Source organism: Arachis hypogaea, chromosome 1, assembly GCF_003086295.3.
Source record: "Arachis hypogaea cultivar Tifrunner chromosome 1, arahy.Tifrunner.gnm2.J5K5, whole genome shotgun sequence".
NCBI classification, from domain to species: Eukaryota; Viridiplantae; Streptophyta; class Magnoliopsida; order Fabales; family Fabaceae; genus Arachis; species Arachis hypogaea.
Window position 1 is genome coordinate 66,815,892 of NC_092036.1, and position 20,000 is coordinate 66,835,891.

The following is a 20,000-nucleotide window of genomic DNA, read 5'->3' on the forward strand; positions in this document are numbered from 1 at the left end:
CTGGTGCTGCCGGATGATGCTTTGGTGCGCCAGGTTGGTGCGCTGGCCGTGCCACAATAAAATGCTGCCCTGCCCTCGCGGAGGGCAGGGCAGTGTTTCCAAACTGAAGTCCCGCGTTCGAGACATGGCCGAAACACACGCTACTCCTTTTCCTTGGCTTTCTTGGCACCATAATGAAGCTTAGTTCCTTGCTTCCTCATTGTCCCGTGTTCAACTCTTGTGGCAAGCATTGGTAGGCTTTTTCCTTTGATTTATTTTCCATGAAGGCCCGATACTGCCCTTGTGGAGGGCAGGGCAAGGTTTTGTTCTTCTTTGATCCAAGGCACAATTTTGTGCTCTACCCTTGTCGTGGGCAGGGCAGAGTTGCCTTTCAAGCCTTGTTTGCTTATGTTGCCCTCCTAGAGGGCAGTGTGCCCTTGTGGAGGGCAATACTTGCTTCCCTCCTTCTTGCGCCATACCTTTTTCTCCTTGGGCCACGCTTTCTTAAGCCACGCTTTCTCTTTTCTTCTTTTCTTCACCTACAATCAACCAAAACAACTACTCAAAGTATCACTAAATTCACAAGGCTTATAAATCAATTAAAATTCAATTAAATTTATCATAAACCTCATGAGTTAGCATCAAATTCATGGTAGTTGCTTGATCTAAAGAAATTATGCATTTTCACTCCAAATCACTTACTTAGGATGCAAGAAAGTGCATAAAGACTAATAAAACAAGTGAAATTAGCTTGAAATTATGCATTTTCACTCCAAATCACTATTTCTTCCTAGGATCATTGATGCCCAGCATCTCTTTGGATAACTAAATGTTCTGTATCTAAGTTGCTCTTTATTGTGGACCTTCAATTGGCCATTCCAAATCAGTTGATCTAAGTGACCGGGTTTTAAAATACCCCTTAGAATTTACTTATCCAAGCATATCTTAGTACAAGAACACCACAGGCATATGTCCTAGGGTCCAAGCTATTGGTGTCCAACCTTTATTCTTTGTTTTTCTTACCACATTGGCTTTTTCTTCTTCCTTTTCTTTCTGTTTTTGTTCCCAAGGGCTTTTTTTTTCTTTATTGATAAGAATCTTTATAACAGCAAGCTAACTCACACTTAAATGAAAATGATATTATGCAGCAATTATTTCATGAGTTATGCATTTAATCAAACACATATACCACCATTAACTTCCATTCTTACTTATGCAACATTGGATATTTCACTTTTCAATTCAAACAATTCTCTTTTATTCAAGCATGTGGGACACAAAACAAAATTTAGCTAAGTGATGGATAACAAGCATTATGCAGATTTAGCATTTCTCTAGCTATTTATTAAATGACTAAAAGAAAAGCAAAGAACAAAAATTGCATGAAGTAAAAGAAATAAACAATGGAGGCATATCATGTTTCAGACATGCATCTCCTTATTAGAGACATGAAAGAGGAAGTATGAAAGAACTTTGCCACCTTCTAATGATTGTGGCTGCTGCTTGATTCTCCCTTTTTCTTCTTTCTCTTTCCTAGCTTGGAGTAGTCTCGGACTTCTTCACTAGGACATCTTCTATCCCAAACAGAATCCAAGAGCCCTGAGAGTCCAACTTCTTCCAATCTGTTAAGTGTTAGCTCCGTATAATGATGAGACCTTGCTTTTTGCTTGGCGTCAAATTCAGGGCATTGCTCAAATGGCTTGATCTGTGGATTGAGTGTTGGCAAATTGTGGGTCAAATACTCCAACCTTGCTTGTATGTTTTCATCACTCTCCATTCTTTGCACGTATCTAACTTCTTCCATGGTGTGATGAATATTCTTCCATTGGTACAGGTTGTGACTATATTCCCCTGCTTTAGCTTGACTAAAATACAACTTATCATATGATTCTTTGAATTCTTTGTATTGCTCTTTTTGTCCTTCAAGAATCTGTGCTTGAAATTCTTGCTACTGAGTCATCATTTGTTGCTGCCATCTCTCTTGTTTCTCCTCCATTTGACGCTGCCAAGCTTCTCGTTCCTCTTTATCTTTCAAATATTGCTCCCTAAATTCTGGATGGGGCTCTAGATATTGCTCTTGGCGCCCCTAATTTTGGCCTTGTTGAGCCTGCATGAGTTGCTGAGATAGTTCTTCAATTGATCTTTGTAACTGGCTCATGTCTATGGCATCATGAGCTTGATTTCGTCCTTCCTCTCTTTGTGATCTCCTTTGTCTGGGAGCTGCCACCCCTTCTTGATCATCTTCTTCATTCATTCCTTCCATACTTTTCTTGGTGATTCCTTTCCCTTTTTTCACCTTTTCTGTGTCCTCATCTTCAAAGATCACTCCCGCTTTGTTGCATAGCCTAAGGATGGTGCTTGGATGTCCAAGACCACTTGATTTACTTGTGCTGTTAGCCATCTCTTGAATACTGTCGGCTATGAGTTGTGCGAGGTTGATTTCACCTCCATGTAGGATGCAATATGTCAAGAGTGCTCGTTTGATTGTGACCCAAGAGGCGTTTCCAGTAGGGAGAATAGACCTCCTTACTATCTCATACCATCCTTTGGCCACAGGAGTAAGGTTTATTCTCTTCAAGTGGCTTGGAACTCCTTTTGAGTCTCTTTCCTAGTCTGTATTTTCAACACATAGCCCTTGCAAGATCTCATCAGGATTGTTTTCCATCTGCAATCTGGTCTCATAACTAGGCTCTGCATAAGTTATGGTTCTCAACTTTAGAGCTCTAGTGATGGCTGCTGGACCGAAGTTCACTTCAACTCCTCTGACATAACTTGTGTAAGGAGCACTATCTTTGTTTTCTTTTACAGCATTTGCATAGAACTCCCTGATCATGACTGCACTGATGTCAACAAGAGGAGCACATAAGAGTTCCCACCTTCTTTCTTTAGTGATTTGCCTCATGATGGGGTATTCCCCGTCCCTCAACTCAAGGCCTTTCTCATAGATGACATTCTTTGCCTCCATGAACCTATGATATCTTCCTTCATAGAATTGGGATCTAAATTTTCTTGCATCAAATGATGGAGGTTCGGCTACCATAGGTTCCTTTCCCGGCCTTCTTTTTGAACTTGAGGAGGCCATCGGATTTGAGGTGAGATGGAGGGAAAAGTGAGAATAGAAGAAAGATGTGTTGTGTTTGGGATGATTCTCGGTTCTATTGTGTGAGATAAGGGAATTGTTTTAGTTTTGGGAGTAGAGGGGATTATGGCTTTCATGTGAAGGTAGCTTGAACGAGTGTGTAAACTATTTAGTGCTAACGGCTATTTATAAGCAGATTTTCCAAGCTTTCCAACAAAACCACAATGAATGAGGAATGAGTTCGTTAGTACTCATGAAGGGTTGAGATTGAATTGATCACACCAAAGGTTCATGGATTGAACGGTCTGCATGCCTTGTTGAGGCTTTGACGAGGATTCTCTTCTCATTGGTTGCATGTATTTAAGTGTTCGATGATGCATGCATGCAGATTCTGCTTCCCAAGGAGCGCATTTCTCTAGGCACATGTGACCATCCTCTTTTAGCCTATCCTAGCCGTGGCCCCTCCTTGCTTTTGTCGCCATCTCTTCCTCCTAAATAAATCAAACAGCTAGCCTTAGAATATTAATATAAACGTTGGCAATTGACTTGTAATAAAGAAAAAAAATTGTTTTGTTCTGTTTAATTATCATTTGAAATTTTTTGTGATCAATTGTGTCCCTTAATTAAAGATGCTAAAAGTTGGTGAACACCAAACTTATCTCTTATTGAGGGGACGGCTTAGCAATGCAAACCATTCTTCACAATTGATGTATTTTATAAAAAAAATGATGCATGATCCCTTTCTGTATGGTTTTGATTCCATGAATAGGAAACTAATCTGTAGAACAATATTACATATGTAGACACCAAACTTAGTGTTTGGTCATATGCTCCATCAAAATGACGTTTCATATGTTCTAAGAATAGCCCCCTTTCTTTTGGAAAGCAAAAGTTGAGTGTGCCTTAAGGGACACCAAACTTAGAAGTCTGACTTATGCTCTAAAACAGTGTATGCGTTTATCAAATATGAAAGTTCAAAATCATACTCAGGGGAATCATAGCTTATTAGATGAAAGAAAAGACAGAAATCTTAAATCATGGGTTGCCTCCCATGAAGCGCTCTTTTATTGTCACTAGCTTGACATTGAACTCCCTTTAGGGTGGTTGATGCTGGTGATGTCTCAACTTGTCACCTCTCACTGTAAGCTTTCTCTGTGTGCCTTGATGCTCAATTTCAATATGCTCAAGAGAAAGTACTTGGTTGACAGTGTAATAATCTTCTGTTCCCAGCTGTTGATACACTAGTTGCACCTTATCACCTTTAAAAAATCCTTCAGTTGGGATTTTCTTATTCTTCCACCCTTTGTAAGCCTTCTTCTTGCTCTTCATCTTTTTCTTTCTTGTTGATCTTTCTTTCTTGACAGTGACTTGGGTTGTGATACCTTCCTTCTTGTTTATCATCCCAGCTTCTTTTTGAATTCCTTTTTCTTCTTGCAGCTGCTTATTTTTCTGTTCTACTGCCTTATTGGCTACTTGCTTTGGAAGGAAGTCACTACTTGTCTTGCTTGTTTCTTCATTCCTTTGTGATTCTGGAGAAACTTTCAAGGTGATGCTCTCCTCATGCATCCTGAGGGTTAGCTCTCCCTGCTCTATATCTACGATGGCTCTAGCAGTGGCCAAAAATGGTCGACCCAGTATTATGGAGTCATTCTCATTCTCTGCTGATTCTAGGATCACAAAGTCTGCTGGAAAGATGAACTTGTCAACCTTAACTAAAAGGTTTTCAATCAACCCTGTAGGATATACCACTGATTGGTCTACTAATTCCAAGGACATCTGTATTGGTTTCACCTCTCCTATGCCAAGCTTTTTCACTAAAGAAGATGGAATTAGATTTATACTTGCTCCAAAGTCACACATCCCCTTGTTGATGAATAGGCTTCCAATAGTGCACGGTAGGAAGAAGCCTCCAGGATCTTCAAGCTTGGGAGGAAGTCCTTTACTGATTAATGCACTGCATTCTTCACTGAGCATTACAGTCTCCTTCTCACTCCAACTTCTTTTCTTATTGATGAGCTCCTTCAAAAACTTGGCATATAGAGGCATTTGCTCCAATGCCTCAGCTAAAGGTATGTTGATTTCCAGCTTCTTGAAAGCCTCAAGAAATTTGTGGAAATGTTGATCCTTTGTCTCTTTGTGGAATCTTTGGGGATAAGGCAATGGAGTTGTCAAGCTTTTCTCCCCTTGAAGTTGTCTTGGAATCGGTTCTTCCATGATCTGCTTTCCCTTCTTCAAATTTTGTGGTCTATTTTCTTTCTCTTGGGGTTGATTCTGAGAGTTCTTGCTTGCTGTTGCATCTTCATCATTGGTTTCCTCTTTTTCAACTTGCTTCTTGTCACTTTCCTTGGGCTTCTTGGTGGCTTCTTCATCTTTCAGCAGTGTTTTTCCACTCCTCAACTGTATTGCCTTGCATTCCTCTTTTGGATTAGGAATGGTGTCACTTGGTAGTGAGTTTGATGGTTTTTCAACAGAAATTTGTTTGGAGATTTACCCAATCTGCCTCTCTAGGTTCTTCATGGAAGCTTCTTGGTTCCTTGTTGTCAATTCTTGGTTCTTCATCATCTTTTCCATGAGCATCTCTAGATTAGTGATCCTCTGAGAGTCTTGTGAGATTGGTTGGTTTTGGGGTGTTGATGGATGATGATAGGTGTTTTGGTTTGTTGGGTGGTTATTGGGTGGATAATGGTTGGAGTTGGGATAAGTATTTTGTGGTTTTCTGTATGTGTTCTGGCTAGTATTTGGCTGGTTGTTGTTTGTGTTTTTCCAATTGTTTTGAGTTGAGTTCCTTTGCCATGGCTGTTGGCTTTGATTGTGGTTGTCCCCCCATCTGAGATTAGGATGGTTCTTCCAAGATGGATTGTAAGTATCACCAAAGACTTCATTAGTTCCAAGATTTTGGTTATGCATGTATTGGACTTGCTCTTGCTGTTGCTCCTCTTGAATTTCTTCATTCTGACCCCAAGTAGTTGATGGTTGGCTTGTGGCACTCACTGATGCAACTTGCAGGCCATCAATCCTTTTGGCCATTTGCTCAAATTGTTGTTGAATCTGCTGCTGCATTATCTTGTTCTGAGCTAGAATTGAATCCACTCCTTCCAACTCCATTACTCCTCTTCTTTGTGATGGTTGGCGTTGTCTTTGATGAGCAAAGAAATATTGGTTGTTAGCCACCATATCAATGAGATTTTGAGCTTCCTCTGTAGTTTTCATGAGTTGTAATGAGCCTCCAGCTGAATGATCAAGTGCTTCTTGAGCCTTAAGAGTGAGTCCCTCGTAGAAGTTCTGCAGCTTGTCCCACTCAGTGAACATCTCTGGTGGACATTTCCTCAATAATGCTTTATATCTTTCCCATGCTTCATATAAATTTTCAGCCTCCATTTGAGTGAATGTCTGCACCTCAGTCTTCAATCTTATGATCCTTTGAGGAGGATAAAATTTGGCAAGGAACTTGCTTACCAAGTCATCCCACGTGTTGATGCTCTCCTTTGGAAATGTCTCTAGCCATTGAGTGGCTTTGTCTCTGAGAGAAAATGGAAAGAGCAGCAACTTGTAGCTGTCAGGAGGCACACCATTGGATTTCACAGTATCACAAATCCTCAAGAAGGTGGATAAGTGTTGATTTGGGTCCTCCAATGGTCCTCCTCCAAAAGAACAGTTGTTTTGAACCAAAGTGATGAGTTGTGGCTTTAGTTCAAAATTGTTTGCATTGACATTAGGAGTAAGAATGCTACTTCCACAGTGTCTAGCATTTGCAAATGTGTATGAAGCCAGGACCCTTCTTTGTTGTGGGTTATTGTTGGCCCCTCCTACTGGCTGATTGAGATTTGATGGATCTCCTTCCATCTCTTGGAATTCCTCCTCAGATTCTTCCTCTCCAATAACGTTCTTTCCTCTTTCAACTTTTCTTATTCTTCAAAGAGTTCTTTGGTCAATTTCAGAGAGTGATGCAATTGCATATCTACTATATTAGCTAGTTAGTTTAGTTGGTTTTAGCTTAGTTTCACTCATTTTCTCTAAATAAACAAGTCTTTTTATGAGTTTTGTCTTCATGCATGAGAATACCAAGGAACATGTTGATTTTAGCCAAATTCATGCAAATGATTTAAGGAATACATAAATGAATGAGTATGAATGAATCTCATGAAATTAATTGCATGGATTGGTAAGACTTTGAAGCTATTTCCCTTGTTGATGATAGGTGATGAAACAAGAAAGCATTGAAGCAAGAATGAAGCAAACTGGGCAAGAAGAAGAGAAGTTGTTGGCGTTGCCAACTTGGAGAAAAGGTGAGTTGTTGAAGGCAACGCCAAGGCAGCCCTGGAGAGCACACTTGGGCGTTGCCAACGTGGAGAAAGGAGTGAGTGTTTGATGGCAACGCAGGTAAGCAAAGAGCTGAGCCAAGGGGAGTATCGAGGGCATTGCCAACGCCAGGAACCATAGGCGTGTCCCTAGGCAACGCCACACAAGCAAGGCTTGGTAGGAGTGTCTCACTTATGACTTTGGTTGTGTTCGTGTATGTCAGGAGTCAATAGACTTAATATTGAGGACAAGAGAACCCTCCGAAGGGTAAGGAGAGCAGAAAGAGGAAAGGGAATAGTTGGTGAAGAGGAGTCAGAGGGAGAAGACCAAGTCATGGAGGACGAGATGCACAATCCTCCTGGAGGGGTCAATAACAATGATGGACCACCTAGAAGGGTGTTATCTTCTTATACTATCCCTGATCCAAGACATTGTGGGAGCAGTATTGCTACACCAAATGTTCATGCCCATAACTTTGAGTTGAAACCTCAGCTTATCACTTTGGTACAAAACAACTGCTCTTATGGAGGGGGACCTCTTGAAGACCCAAATCAACATCTATCTGTTTTTCTGAGGATATGCAATACAGTGAAGACAAATGGAGTACATCCAGATGTCTACAAGTTGCTGCTATTCCCATTCTCTTTGAGGGACAAAGCCACTCAATGGCTAGAATCATTCCCCAAGGAAAGCCTCAACAATTGGAATGACGTGATGGGCAGATTTCTAGCAAAGTTCTACCCTCCTCAAAGAATCATCAAGTTGAAGACAGAGGTTCAAACTTTCAGGCAAATGGAGGGGGAATCATTGTATGAAGCATGGGAAAGATATAAGGCACTAATGAGAAGATGTCCACCTGACATGTTTAGTGATTGGGTCAAGCTCCAAAACTTCTATGAAGGCTTAAGCTTAGAAGCAAGGAAGGGATTAGACTACTCATCAAGAGGATCACTCAACATGATGAAAACTGCCGAGGAGGCTCAAGACCTCATTGAGATTGTTGCAAACAATCAGTATTATTACTCATCAGAGAGGCAACATAATCCGACCCCAAAGAAAGGTGTAATGGAGCTTGAAGGTGTTGACGCTATCTTGGCACAAAATAAGTTGATGCACCAACAAATTCAACAACAAATGGAAATGATAACAAAGAGAATGGATGGTTTGCAACTTGCATCAGTGAACACAACAAATCAATCATTACTTGAATGGAACCAAGGTGAAGGGACCACTGTTGAACAATCACAAAAACAAGTTCAGTACATGCAGAATACTTCACATTCTCAGGATGAATTTCATGGTGATACATACAACCCATCTTGGAAAAATCATCCCAATCTAAAGTGGGGTGAAAACCATTGGCAAAAGAATAACAATCACAACCACACCCGTAACATAAATAACCAAAATCACCATGCCAACAACACTAACCAATATAGAAAAACACAAAACACATATCAACCACCTCATCTTAATTCACAAACTCACCAAAATAACTTTCCTGCACCAACATCCAACTCACAGAATTACTCACAAAATTACCACACTAATCCGCTCAACAACTTCCAACAACAATCAACCCCCATCATACCCCCAATTGACCATCATGAGACCAGAATCTCAAATCTTGAAGCAACCTTGCAAGCACTTGCTCAAACCACTCAAGCCTTAGCTAAGGGACAAAAGGAACATGAGGTCACCATGAAGAATATTGAGAGACAAGTGGGACAATTAGCCATACAAGTCGAGCGACCAACCAATGTTCTCCCAAGTGATACAATACCCAACCCAAGAGAAGAATGTAAAGCTCTGCAGTTAAGGAGTGGCAAGGTAGTTGGTGAAAGTTCGAATAAAGAAGCAATAAAACCCAAAGAGCAAGACACAGTGGAAATACAAGTGGAAAGGCAGGATGAAGAAAAGGCTTCAACATCTAACAAAGGCAAAGAGGCTGTCAAGCCACAAGGCAAATCACCCAATCAAGGAAGCAAGCATGATAGCAAGGAGAATGTGAATCTACAACAAGAAAACAAAAATGAAGGAATAAAAGCTTATGTACCCAAGCTTCCGTACCCAACTAGGATACATAAAGGAGCAAAGGACCAACAATTCCCAAGGTTCTTAGAAATCTTCAAGAAACTTGAAATCAACATCCCATTGGCAGAAGCTCTGGAACAGATGCCATTATTTGCAAAGTTTCTTAAGGAATTGATCACCAAGAAGAGAAGTTGGCAAGAAAAAGAAACGGTGATTCTCACTCAAGAGTGCAGTGCCATCATTCAAAAAGGGCTACCCCCAAAACTCAAAGATCCTGGCAGCTTCCTCATACCCTGCACGATTGGGAGCATGGCCATTGACAAATCACTTTGTGACCTGGGAGCAAGCATTAACTTAATGCCCCTTACCATGATGAAGAAAATGATGATTGAAGAGCTTAAACCCACAAGGATGTCACTCCAACTTGCTGACAGATCCATCAAAATACCAAATGGAGTAGTTGAGAACCTCTTGGTGAAAGTGGGAAACTTTATATTCCCAGCTGATTTTGTGGTCTTAGATATGGATGAAGAGGGAAACAACTCAGTCATTCTTGGTAGACCCGTTTTGGCTACAGCTAGAACAATCATTGATGTGGAAAAGGGAGAAATGATTTTCAGAGTGCATGATGAGCAAATGACCATAAATGTTTTCAAAGCAATGCAACACCCCGTTGAGAAAGAAAGTTGCATGAGGATTGATGTAGTGGATTCTTTGGTTGAAGAAGTACTTGACACAAGCCATCAAGTGAAACAGGAGGAAATCCAGAACATTAAAGGACAAGAAGAGAACAAATTGGAAGCATCAGAGGAACCAAGTGAAGCTACGAAAGAAGAGGCACCACAACAAGAGTTGAAACCACTACCTCCTCATCTTAAATATGCATTTCTTGGTGAAAAGGACAGCTTCCCAGTGATCATCAATTCTACATTGAGTGCAGAGGAAGAAGAAAAGCTCCTTGTAGTATTGAAAGCTCACAAAGAGGCGTTGGGATGGACCATTGATGACTTGAAAGGCATAAGCCCTGCCGTATGCATGCACAAGATACTCTTAGAGGAGAATTCCAAACCAGTGGTACAACCTCAAAGAAGATTGAATCCCACAATGAAGGAGGTTGTTCAAAAGGAAGTCCTGAAGTTGTGTAAAGCTGGGATCATCTACCCTATATCTGACAGCCCATGGGTCAGTCCAGTGCAAGTAGTACCTAAGAAAGGGGGGATGACTGTCATTGTTAATGAGAAGAATGAGCTTATTCCAACACGAACAGTGACAGGGTGGAGGATGTGCATAGATTATAGGAGGCTGAATGATGCCACACGAAAAGATCACTTTCCTCTCCCTTTCATTGACCAGATGCTTGAAAGGTTGGCTGGCCATGCCTATTACTGTTTTCTTGATGGATATTCTGGGTATAACCAGATAGTGGTTGACCCCATGGATCAAGAGAAGACTTCCTTTACTTGTCCCTTTGGAGTCTTTGCATACAGAAGAATGCCATTTGGACTGTGTAATGCTCCAGCTACCTTTCAAAGATGCATGCTATCAATCTTCTCAGACATGGTAGAAAAATTTATTGAAGTATTTATGGATGATTGCTCTGTCTTTGGTGATTCTTTCAATGCTTGCTTGCACCATCTTACCCTAGTCTTGAAAAGGTGCCAAGAAACCAATTTGGTTTTAAATTGGGAGAAATGCCATTTCATGGTACCCGAAGGCATTGTTCTTGGTCACAAAATTTCAAGAAAAAGGTATAGAAGTTGACAAGGCAAAAGTAGAAATTATAGAAAAACTTCCTTTGCCAACTAGTGTGAAAGCCGTTAGAAGTTTCTTAGGGCATGCTGGATTCTATAGGAGATTCATCAAAGATTTTTCCAAAATAGCAAAGCCACTAAGCAATTTGCTAGTGGTAGACAATCCTTTTCTCTTTGATGATGAGTGTAAACATGCTTTTGAAACTCTAAAGGCTAAGCTCACTACAGCACCAATCATCACACCTCCAAGTTGGGGACTACCTTTTGAACTCATGTGTGATGCAAGTAATCTTGCAATTGGTGCTGTGTTGGGGCAGAGGAAGGAAAAGAAGCTTCATGTTATCTACTATGCAAGTAAGGTATTGAATGAAGCTCAAAAAAACTACACCACAACAGAGAAAGAGCTACTAGCTGTGGTATATGCTTTTGATAAGTTTAGACAATATTTGATTGGATCTAAAGTCTTAGTGTATACTGACCATGCTGCTCTTAAGTATCTTATGTCAAAACAGGATGCCAAACCAAGGCTAATCAGATGGGTGCTACTCCTACAAGAGTTTGACATTGAGATAAAAGATAGAAAGGGCAATAAAAATCAAGTTGCTGACCACTTATCAAGGCTACCACAAGATGTATGCCAGGACAACCTTCCATCAATAAATGAAGAATTTCCAGATGAGCACCTCTTACAAATTCAACATGTCCCTTGGTTTGCAGACATGGCCAACTACAAGGCGGGAAGAATCATTCCACAAGAGTACACAAAACAACAAGTTAAGAAGCTGCTGCATGAGGCTAAGTTCTTCTTCTGGGATGAACCATTCTTGTTCAAAAGATGCCCAGATGGAATGATAAGAAGATGTGTGTCAGAGGGTGAGATGAAGAACATACTATGGCATTGTCACAACTCTAGTTATGGTGGGCATTTTGGGGCTGAAAGAACAGCTGCAAAGGTCCTCCAAAGTGGCTTCTACTGGCCTTCAATCTTCAAGGATGCTAGGGAGTTTGTGAGCCATTGCAATGAATGTCAAAGAACAGGGGGTTTGTCAAAGAAAAATGAAATGCCGCAGAAGTTCATCTTGGAAGTGGAACTCTTTGATCTGTGGGGAATAGATTTCATGGGACCTTTTCCTCCATCCTACACATTCAAATACATTTTGGTAGCAGTGGAGTATGTCTCAAAATGGGTCGAAGCAATAGCCACCACCACATGTGATACAAACGTGGTCTTGCAATTCCTAAAAAAGAACATCTTCACTAGATTTGGAGTGCCCAAAGGACTTATAAGTGATGGGGGAAGCCACTTCTACAACAAGCAACTAAATTCTTTACTCCACAAATATGGTGTTACTCACAAAGTAGCTACCCCGTATCACCCACAAACCAATGGGCAAACTGAACTTGCCAACAGAGAGCTAAAAAGGATTTTGGAGAAAACTGTGGGGACAACAAGAAAGGATTGGGTTAGGAAGCTGGATGATGCACTTTGGGCATACAGGACAGCCTTCAAGACACCCATAGGAAAATCTCCATTTCAGCTGGTGTATGGAAAGGCATGCCACCTCCCTGTGGAGCTTGAACATAAGGCCTTTTGGGCTACCAAACTTCTGAATTTAGATGCTCAAGCAGCAGGAGAGAAGAGGTTGCTACAACTCAATGAATTGGAGGAGTTCAGATTGGAGGCATATGAAAATGCCAGAATATACAAAGAGAGAGAAAAGAGATGGCATGATAAGAGGATCTCTCAAAGAACATTCGAACCAGGCCAAAGGGTGTTGTTATTCAACTCAAGATTGAAGATTTTCCCTGGGAAGCTGAGGTCTAGATGGACTGGCCCATACACCATCATCAAAGTATCACCTCATGGCTATGTCGAATTACTTGATGAAGCCTCAAAACAAACCTTCACAGCTAATGGACATAGGGTGAAGCATTATTTTGGTAGTCCCTGGAGCAAGGAAGAAAGTGTGCAAATGCTAACATGAGCAAGGAAGTTTGATTGTCAAGCTAAGGACAATAAACAAGCGCTTCATGGGAGGCAACCCATGCACAGGAGTTCTCTTTTATTTGCTTTAGTAGTCAATAAGAGAGTTTATTTTAAAAAAAAAAACCGAGAAAAAGAGATTGAAATAGCATACAATGTAGGTAAGATACTAAGTTTGGTGTGGCCATCTTTGGAACTAACTCCATAGAACACTTAGTCACAAACTAAGTTTGGTGTCTTTACATACATCAATAATGCTAGAAAGAGTAGAGTAGGGAATCAATTCATAAATTTTTATTTTTGTTTAGTCAACTTTACATAGGAATATCATCATAAGTTGCTAGCTAGTAATGTCACTTTAAGAATCTCAAGATTTTGGAATTTTGTTGCAGGAAAGAAAGAAAGAAGTGATGGAGAATCTTGGAAGGGGGGTCACGGATACACAAGGAAGAGAAAGTCACATGAATCTTGAATCTTGTGCATTGGAAAAATCAACTCAACATGCATTGGGCACAAGGAAGCATGCTCCCCATGCTATGACCGAACCACTAAAACCATGTATCTCACCACGGGAAATCACTAAAACCATGCATCCCCACCAAACATCACTTTAAATACTTCAACCATATTCATCAAACCTCACTTTATCCTCACTCATCCTTTTACCCCTCCATCACCCCATTTCATCACCCGAACTCACACTCAACCTCCAACCCATTCCGTTTTTTCAAAAATTTTAGCTTTGGACCTCATCTTTACCCGACAAAACTCATGAAGCACTACATCTCTCCACATAACTAAAACACCCCACCCCCCTCACCATCATTTTCTAGCTTGTCTAATTCACCTTATCGTCATATACCTCTCCCATTCACTATCATTTTCTTTATGCTTGAGGACAAGCATTCAACTAAGTTTGGTGTGGGAGATTCAACCTTTGCAAGTGAATCTCAATGGCCTCATCATCAAGGGATAGGAGGGACAAGCAACCCGTAGAAGATGAAGGACAAAACACCTATGATCGAAGAAGATTCAAATCCAAACACAATGAGCGCATCTTTAGTTGGATGTCAAGCAAAGACGTTGTTCCGGAGTTACCTTTCAAGCTAAGGAAAGAGGAATACTCTGAGATACAAAAAATAATCAGGAAGAGGGGATGGGAGCTTCTCTGTAACCAACCTCAAGAAGTGAGCATGCTTCTCATCCATGAGTTCTACACTAATGTGATAAGAGAATTTGATGATGAAGAACCATACATGAGTTACGTAAGAGGGGTGATTGTTGATTTTAGTCCGGACACCATCAACAGGGTGCTAAAGGTCAAACCAAAACGGTTCAAACAAGCTAGCTATGAAGAAAGGGTTGAAAATGACCCACGATATATGGATGTGTTAAGTGACTTATGCAAAGTAGGCACGAATTGGGTGTTGGATTCACATGGATAACCACTCAAACTTCGGAGAGGTGATCTCATACCTCAAGCAAAAGGATGGCATGACATAGTGAGGAGATCATTGATCTCCACTTCAAATAATTCTGAGGTGACAGTGAATAGAGCAATAATGATCCACTGCATAATGAAAGGAGGGGAAATCAATGTTGGAGAAATTATAGCCAAGAACATCATTGACATAGCTCAAAAGGTCAAACAGGACAGCTGGCTAGGATATCCTAGTACTATTCTGCGCTTATGTGAAGAAGCTAGAGTGCCTCTGGAAGAATTTGAAGAAACTGATGTGGTCTCTATTGGAAAACCTCTCACCCGAGAAAGGTTGGAATTTGTCACCACAACCCAATTGGAAAGGCAACCTTTAGCAAGAAGGAAGAAAAGGAAAGAAGCAAGACAAGAGGAGGAGCCTCAAGAAATGGAAGAACCCCATACCTTAAACATGAATCAACTCCAAGCCGCTTTGGAAGGAATCTCTGGGCAATATTCACAAATTCAAAGAAGCCAAGAGGAACAAGCTCAGCAACAAAGGGACCTTTGGCAATTGATGGATCAACAAAGAGGGATTCAAGTTCAATGGATGAACCAACAAAATGAATACCAAACACACATGATGGAACTACAACAAGAACAATATGCCAAGATGCATGAAGCCATCAACAATTCAACTGCTGAATATGAAAGAGCCATGGAGAAAGTGATACAAGAACAAGCTCAACTAAGGAAAGAGCAAGCTCAGCAAAGGGAGCTTCTCCATAGGTTGGATGCTAGACATGATACATTTCACAAAGAGTTCAATGAAAGCAGAATGTTCAGGGAAGCCAGGCATAAGGACAGACTTGACTATGATATATGCACCCAAGAAAAGCTCAGTTACCTTTGTGGAGCACCCCCATTACTCAACCCACAAATTAAAAGTTTTAATGAAGCTCGTAAGATATTTGAAGAGCAGGAACTTGCAAGGGTGAGATTTAATGCTCAGAGGCTAAAGGAAACAATGATAAGCTCAGGAGTATGGCAAAGAGAGGAGGGGGATTCAACAACAAAACAACAAGGAGAACTAAGAAGGAAAAAGAAAGAAGATCCAAAGGGGGACTCAACAACAAAACAACAAGGAGAGATGAGAAAGAAAAAGAAAGAAGATCCAAAGGGCAAAGGAAAGCAAGGAGAATCAAGCAAAGAAAAAAGGACATGAAGACTAAAGGTGGTGAAGTTCCTTTGTTTTTCTTTATGCTTTAATAAATAAAGAAGATGTGTGTCTGAAATATGGTATACCTTCTAGGATGCATTTTCTTTTGAAGCATTTTCTTTTATGTTGCCCATTCCATGCATCACCACTCACAGGTTTGGAATGGTTGCTTGTCTTAAGTACTTTTACTTGTCAATGGAATAAAAGATGTAGTTTGAGCAAGAACAGAGAGAATTCTAGCTTAAAAAGAATCATGTTGCCCCATAAGAAAAGTGCTAGCATATATACATTTATTGTGAAAGAATCAAGGCTCAAGAAATTCAAAAGAATGCTTGCTTATACAAGACTAGTCGGTTAAGGGTCACAAGACTTTATAAGTAAAAGCACAAATAACCTTGACAATAAAGAAAACAGAAAACAAAGAATGAAAGGCTAGGCATCAATGACAAAAATTTGGATATGTGTCTGTGGTGATTGATGTTAGGAGACATACTTGGGCTAGTAAATCCGAGGGGTGCTTCATCACCCGATAACTTGAGTTAACTAACTCGGGATTATCGATTGAAAACTCACAATCAAGAGTAGCTCTATAACAGAACATTTAGCAACCCAAAGAGGTGCTGGACACCACTATCCAAATAAAATTTCAATGTTATATGCTTGTGATTGAATGTGTTAAGGAGAGAGGCTTGAGTTAGTAAATCTTTAAGAGTGTCTCAACACTTAACAACTTAAACCAACTGGTTTGGGATTGTTGATTGAAAGCTTATGCTAAAGAGCCGCCTTAAGACAAGATTTCGAGCTCAATTGAAATAAGAAGGAATATAAAAAAAAAGAAAAGCATCAAGTAAAGAATGGTTCAAGGATCATGTGCTACGGTATAGAAAAAATCTAGTGAAGTTAACCAATTTAGTATTGAAGCAAGCATTTTAATTGAAAAAGTTGAATAGCCGTGATCAATTACAATAAATCAATGACCACACAAGTGAGGATGACATGCTCAATGAAAAAAGTACTCTCTGGTAAAACATTCAAGTCTTACATCTTAGATTCTTATGACAAAGTCTTTTATCTTTTGCTTGAGGACAAGCAACGTTTTAAGTTTGGTGTTGTGATGCAATTGCATATCTACTATATTAGCTAGTTAGTTTAGTTGGTTTTAGCTTAGTTTCACTCATTTTCTCTAAATAAACAAGTCTTTTTATGAGTTTTGTCTTCATGCATGAGAATACCAAGGAACATGTGGATTTTAGCCAAATTCATGCAAATGATTTAAGGAATACATAAATGAATGAGTATGAATGAATCTCATGAAATTAATTGCATGGATTGGTAAGACTTTGAAGCTATTTCCCTTGTTGATGATAGGTGATGAAACAAGAAAGCATTGAAGCAAGAATGAAGCAAACTGGGCAAGAAGAAGAGAAGTTGTTGGCGTTGCCAACTTGGAGAAAAGGTGAGTTGTTGAAGGCAACGCCAAGGCAGCCCTGGAGAGCACACTTGGGCGTTGCCAACGTGGAGAAAGGAGTGAGTGTTTGATGGCAACGCAGGTAAGCAAAGAGCTGAGCCAAGGGGAGTATCGAGGGCATTGCCAACGCCAGGAACCATAGGCGTGTCCCTAGGCAACGCCACACAAGCAAGGCTTGGTAGGAAGGGTGTGAAGCACGTTGCCAACGCCAGGAACCATAGGCGTTATTCAAGGCAACGCCAAGCAATCTTGGGGAGCTAGTTCAGAGCCTCGAGCACGTTGCCAGCCTAGAGATGAGGGGCGTGTTTGAGGACAACACAGGCAAACAACGCTGAATGGAAAACTTGGCCCAGGAAAGGGAGATGCACGTTGCCAAAGCCAAGTTATGAAGGCGTGTTCCTTGGCAACGTAGCAAGCAACTTTGGCACCATAGGAAAGCTCGAGCACGTTGTTGAGCTGGGAGAGCATGGGCGTGTTCCTTGGCAACGCATGCAAGCTAGGATTATGGGCACACGAGAGCGTTGCTAACTTGGAAATGAACTGGCGTGTTCATCAATAACGCCAGGGACAAGATTCTGGGCCAACAAATAGGAGCACGTTGCCAACGCCACTTTCATTGGCGTGTTCTAAGGCAACGCCAGGAAGGAATGCTTGGCTAGGCACCAAGTCTTGGATCCCACCCACGTTGCCAACGCCAGGAAGCATAGGCGTGTTCAAGGACAACGCCAAGCAACCTTGGAGTGCACAAGATGCACGTTGCCAACTTGGGCCAGGGAGGAACTTCGAGGACGTTGCCAACGCCACTTTCATTGGCGTGTTCTAAGGCAACGCCAGGAAGGAATGCTTGGTAAGCACCAAGTCTTGGATCTCTACCCATGTTGCCAACGCCAGGAACCATAGGCGTGTTCCTAGGCAATGCCACACAAGCAAGACTTGGCCCTGGAGGAAGAGGAGCTGGCGTTGCCAACGCCAGGAACCATAGGCGTTATGCAAGGCAACGCCAAGCAACAAGCATAGAGCCTTGAGGAAGGCTCGAGCACGTTGCCAACGCCAGCTTCCAAAGGCGTGTTTGGGGGTAATGCAGCAAGCAAAGCTAGGCAAGGAAGCTCACCCACATGAAGAAGCACTCGAGCACGTTGCCAACGCCAGCTTCTAAAGGCGTTTTCTAAGGCAACGTGACAAGCAAAAATTGAAGGCTAGAGATTAGACCTGGAGGGAGCACGAGCACGTTGCCAACGTGCTAACAAGGGGGCGTGTTTGGTGACAACGCCAGCCTCATGTCTCTGCATTGGGAGGCTAGGCACGTTGCCAACGTGGGAGGATAGGTGCGTTTTCGGCAATAACTTGGCAGCTTGACCTTACCTTCTTTGAGGAAGCATAACTTGAGCTAGGAAAGTCCAAATGAGGTGATTCCAGTGGCATTGGAAAGTATACATCAAGAGCTTTCCAATGATGTATAATAGTCCATATTGAAGCAGATGATTGACACTCAAATTCTGGGCTACATTTAGCATAAAAGTAGAGTCAAGAAGAAGAAAAGCAAGTTGTTAGCAACAACTTGGGCTAGCAACGCCCAAGTCTGAAAGTTCACTCCCAGGAAAATATGATGCACGTTGCCAACGTGCATTAAGGCTAGCGTTATTGGCAAAAACGCCAAGCCATTGGGCCAGAAGCATGATGAATGAACTCCTCCTTCCAAGTCTAGCAACACTTCTTCCATTGAGCCAAGAATTCAACAAAGAGGAAGCCCATATTGCTAACCCAATTAAAGATCTTTGAAGGAGTTTTAGGACTAATATAAATAGAGAATGAGTTTTTACTTGGAGGACTTTTTGACACTTAGAATTTTAGACTTTTAGCACTTTTACTTGGAGAACTCTCTAGCACTTCCGAGAGGATACCCGGAGAGCTATTTTGGTTTTTCTTGGAACTTTTCTTCTTCAGTTTTAAGTTTTAAGCATTTCCTTATTCTTCTTCATCTTTCTTTACACTTAGTTTAATTTTTGTTTATGGCTATTGTTGTTGAAATTGGAGCTATGATTCACTAAACCCCACTTTCATTAGGGGGAAGAGCTCTGCTTGTTTGAATGCATTGATGAACTCCTCTTTTCCTTCTCAATTCAAGTGGTTAATCCAAAGAGGAAACTCTTGTTCTTCAAAGATTCAACCACCATCGAGAGAGGGGTTAATCTATATGAATTGTGTGGTGAATTTGAGGAATGAGCCACATAATTCAGTTTAGAGTTCATCCTTTCATGATTTCCTTAATCAATATACCTTGGTTGGTATGTGAGATGTAACTTTCCTTGGTTGAGATTATGGGAGTTGTGTGGCTTGGATTAGAAATTGAGATTCATCTCTTCTCATGAACAATTAGATCACGAGAGTGGCAATTGGTTATGTTGAGAGAAATTGAATCACCAAGAGATTGGGATTCAATTACCCACTTGCCATGGATCTATACCCATGATTGAGAAGGAATTGATCAACATCAATTCATGAGAACTTGCATCTCTGATCCCTAATGATCCTTTCCATCATTAATTCTTATTTCTCTTGCTCTTAGTTGTTTGAACACCCATTACCCCATTTCCCTTCTACATTCTTGCAATTTATTATTCTTGTCATCTACATCCTGTCTCTTTATTTCTTGCTCTTTGCTCTTATGCTCTTTAAATTTCTGCAACCTTTAATTCCTTGCAATTTATCTTTGATGTCATTTAAGTTTCTTGCATTTTAAGTTTCAGTTATTTACTTTCATTTTATTTCT